We start from the raw sequence: 4,595 nt of genomic DNA, 5'->3' as shown, positions 1-4,595 counted from the left end.
GGGTCAGGGTGGGAGACCGTCATGCGGCTGCCCCCGGGGCCCAGCAGGGAGAGAGGGGATCTGTTCCCACAGAAAGCCCAGGGTGTGTGCTGCCCCTGGTGGGAGCAGCCCTGGTGGTGGTGTGGCTCCATGTTGGACCACGAATCGCAAGGTCAGCAGTTCGAAACCATCAGCAGCTCTGGGGGGAAAGATGGGGCTTTCTACTCCCGTGAGGAGTGTCAGTCTCAGAAACCCACCAGGGCAGCCCTACCCTGCCCCACAGGGCGGCCGTGAGTCGGCATGACTCGGTGCAGGGAGGTTTGGTTGGTTGGTGGAAGGCTTAAAGCCGCGGTTCTCAACCAATGGGTCGCGACTCCTTTGGGGATCGAAGGACCCTTTCACAGGGGTTGCCTAAGACCATCGGAAAACCCATAAATATGTCACAATACGTAATTACGTACTGTTTTGTGATTCATCACTCTGCTTTCATGATGTGTCATTTGTCACAATGAACATCCATGCTGCCTGTCAGATATGTACATGCGGTTTGTTAACAGTAGCAAAATGACGTGATGAGGTAGCAACGAAAATAACTTTATGGTTGGGGGTCACCACCACCTGAGGAACCGTCTGAAAGGGTCGCGGCGTGAGGAAGTTTGAGAAGCACAGCCCTAAATGAAATGACGACAGTGGGGGCGGGGCAGGCAGGGTGGAGACAAAGCCTGAGAAGATTAATGCAGCCTGAGATCCACGGCCTAACCCTCCGAGCCCTGTTGTGGGAGTGGGGTCTGCGAACCACAAGGTCAGCAGTTCAATCCCAACAGCCGGTACGAGGGAGAAAGAGGAGGCTGCCTGTGCCCGGCACGGTTTAAAGTTTCGGAAACCCCAACAAGGCAGCCAGCTCTCCCCTGTCCTGTGGGGTCCTTGCCGCTTGGAATGGAGACCTGATGGCAGCGAAGTTCTGAGCCTGGATTGAGAAGTGAGGCCCCGCCCTGCATTTCCAGTGACCACGGGGACCGCCGAAATAGAATTGACCAGAAAGCCCCTATCCCGGGTTTGATAGGGGTGGGGAAGGCTGGGGCTGCGGGGACCGGGTCACAGGAGACCCTGCTCTGCTCCATGGTGGCTCCCGCTTCAGCCGGGGCTCAGACCCTCCCTCCGGACCCCCGCCCCCACTCCCCACGCTTTCCCATTTGCCCCCCAGGCACCTGGGAACCGCTGCAGGATGGGTCAGGTCCTCCAGGCAGATTGGTTTCAGAATCAGGGCTCAAAGTGCCCTGGGGCGATTGTCTTGGGGGCTCATTCAGCCTCGCAGGTTCCAGTGACTGGCTTCCGTGAGACTCTGGACCCTCCTGCTTGGGCCACGAGGGAGACCCTCCTCTAGGATCTTGGATGGGAACACTCGGTGACGCCAGGTGTGGGGAGAGGTCGCCGCCCAGGGCTTTCTTCCCAGGTACCGCTGGGGGTGGGGGAGCCCCCGAAACACCTGGCTTCTGGGCGGTTCAGCAGCTGAGCCCCTGAGGGGCAAAAGCATGCCGAGGTTTCTTGGGAGGCCCGCTCCGTAGCTCCTTCCCAGGGCGGTCCTGGTGGTCCCAACCACAGGTGTGTCTGAAGGCGTTGGGGTGGCCTCTCTGTGCATGGGGCCCTGCACACCTGCCTGGCCCGGGCCTTCTCAGCGCCCCTCACAGCCCCGCTCAGAGGTGGGGTCCCCCATCAAGTGGGGCCAGCTTCGTCGAAAGGCAAATGATTTTATACATTTATTATTTTTATTAATGGACATTCTGTTTCAAAACTCATTTTATTGTGAGCTCTTACAGCTCTTAGAATAATCCATCCATCCACCGTGTCAAGCACATTTGTACATAGGTTGCCATCATCCTTTTCAAAAACATTTTCTTTCTACTTGAGCCTTTGGGATCAGCTCATTTTTTTCCCTCCCTTACCCATCCTCCCACCCTCGTGAACCCCTGAGAAGTGATAAATTATCATTATTTTCATATCTTACACCATCCTGTGTCTCCCTTCACCCATGTTTTTGTTGTTCGTCCCCTTAGGTGTGTGTGTGTGTGGGTGGGGGTGTTATACATCGATCATTGTGATTGGTCCCCATTCCTCCCCCCACCTCCCTCTACACTTGGTAATCACTGCCCCCATTATTGTTCCTGAGGGGGTTATCTGTCCTGGATCCTGTGTGTCCAGAGTTCTTACTCTTATTCATACCAGTGCACATGCTCTGGTCTAGCCGGATACTTAAGGTAGAACTGGGGTCATGATAGTGTGTGTGTGTGGGGGGGGGGGCATTAAAGAACTAGAGCAGTGGTTCTCAACCTGTGGGTCATGACCCCTTTGGGGGTTGGACAACCCTTTCACAGGGGTCGCCTGATTCATAACAGTAGCAAAATCACAGTGATGAATTAGCGACGAAAATAATTTTGTGGTTGGGGGGTCACCGCAACATGAGGAACTGTATGAAAGGGTGGTGGGAAGGTTTAGAATCACTGACCTGGGTGAATGTTCTATGTTCCGCCTGTGCTATGCTGCTCCCTGCCTGGCTCGTCCCCTCCTTGTGACCCTTCTGTGATGTGATGGCCAATTGTCTACCGACAGGCCTCGGTTCACCATTCTGACCCCCCTTGTTCACATCGATATAATTGCTTGTTTGGGGTCTTTGATACCTGATCCCATCAACACCTCATGATCACACAGGCTGGTGTGCTTCTTCCACGTGAGCTTTGTTGCTTCTACACTAGATGGCTGCTTATTTAACTTCAAGCCTTTAAGACCCCAGACACTAGGTCTTGTAATAGCCGGGCACCCTCAGCTTTCTTCACCACTTTTGGTTATGCACCCATTTTGTTTTCGGCAATTGTTCCCGGAAGGTGAGCATCACAGAATGCCAAGTTATTAAAACAAAGTGTTCTTGAATTGAGGGGGGACTTGAGTAGAGGCCCAATGTCTGTCTGCTACCTTAATACTTAACATATGCCTGGTGGGGTTTGATCAACGGCAATGTAGCCAGAGGAATTACTGAAAGCCGAATGAAGGTTGAACATGATAGTGGGACAGCAGGAAAGTAAAAGGAAATAGAGGAAAGAACTAGGGGACAAAGGACATTAATAGAGGTCTAAATACAGGCACGTGCATATGTAAATATAATTATACCTAACCACAGGGACACAGATCTATGTACAGGTATTTATCCATTAAGTATACATTTATTTTGAATGCAGCAGCATTTCTTACTTATTCCCACGTAGGGGGCGGAGCGGGGGCTGGCTCTGCCGCCACATGTCTGCGTGTCCCCACTTGTGCAAGGCAGCACCGTATCATTTCCCACAATGGTACACGGCATGCTTTCACTTTCAATAGAGGCGCTGCCCGTGAGCAAATCACACACTGAGCGCTCCCTGCTGGGGGGACCAGGGAGCCCCAAGGCCCCCATCCGCAGATTCCTGGCAGCAGAAGGGGCTCCCGCCCCGTGGAAACTCTGTACCTGGACTCCCCGGCCCCTCTCGCGGCGGGCTGCTGTCCCCCGACACTGGGCTTCCCATGTCCCCCATTTAAGGGTCTGCCAATTTTCACTGTCAAGGGTCCCTCCTCGGGCTGCCTGCCCACGGGAGCCTGTCTGGGGCGTGTGTTGGCCCGCGAGGGTAGGCCGTGCGACTGGCCTGTGGTGGCTCGGGGGCCTGGCCTGATGTCAGGTCCGCTCACTGGCGAGTCACCGCAGGGTTCTCAGCCTGTATTCCAACAGCCCGTGTTCGTTTCTAACTTCATTTAAGATTTAGGGAAAATTTGTGAAGGAAGACAGTGTAAATGGGGTTCTTTTACGGCATGCCGTGAGCAAGGGCCCCCGCCACAAGGCAGTTAGCCTCAGGGACTTGATTGCACACAATCTCTCTGGATGTCTATAATCCGCTACGTGGCCTCGGGGTCAGAGAAGGCCAAGCGCCTTCTCTGTGTGCCTGTCTGTGGGTGATTTTAAGGAGTCCTGGTAGGTCGTGCGGTGGTTAGGTATTGGGCTGTGACCTGCATGGTCGGCAGTTCACGACCACCAGCCACTCCGTGGGAGAAAGACCAGTCCTCCACTCCCGTGAACAGTGACGGTCTTGGAAACCCACGGGGGTGGCTGTGCATCAGTCCACATGGGCTTGGTGGCACCCAGTGTCCTTTGGGGGCTTAGCCATGAAAAGTGAGCCTTGCTATCTAATCAACAGAGACACCCCAAGATTGGCCGGACTTCACGAACCTCATTGCTCCGTCTGCTTGTCACGGTCCTCCTCAGCTGTTTCTCAGAGCGATCTTGCAACCGGAGTTAACCATCGGCTGTGCTCCGCCAGGCTGCCGGTTCAAGCCCACCAGCTGCTCCTCCTGGCAACGATGAGACTGTCTGCTCATGGACCAAGGCACAGTGCCGGAAACCCCACCAGGGGTCGATGTGGGTCGGAATCGGCTCAGTGGTGGTGGGTGTGCTGGTGCTATACTGGGTGCCTACGCTGTGTGTGCCCATCATGGGTGGGTGGACACCTGGGTTGTGTCCCCCACACCCTGCTGGTGACCACATGCTTCCATTTCTGCAGGGGCTGGTGCTGCGGGGGGCCTGCTCAGAGGAGGCTGGC

Source organism: Echinops telfairi, unplaced genomic scaffold (genome assembly GCF_000313985.2).
Source record: "Echinops telfairi isolate 266 unplaced genomic scaffold, ASM31398v2 ScPeMD7_7459;HRSCAF=8497, whole genome shotgun sequence".
Taxonomy (NCBI): Eukaryota; Metazoa; Chordata; class Mammalia; order Afrosoricida; family Tenrecidae; genus Echinops; species Echinops telfairi.
This window is presented reverse-complemented; position numbering follows the sequence as displayed.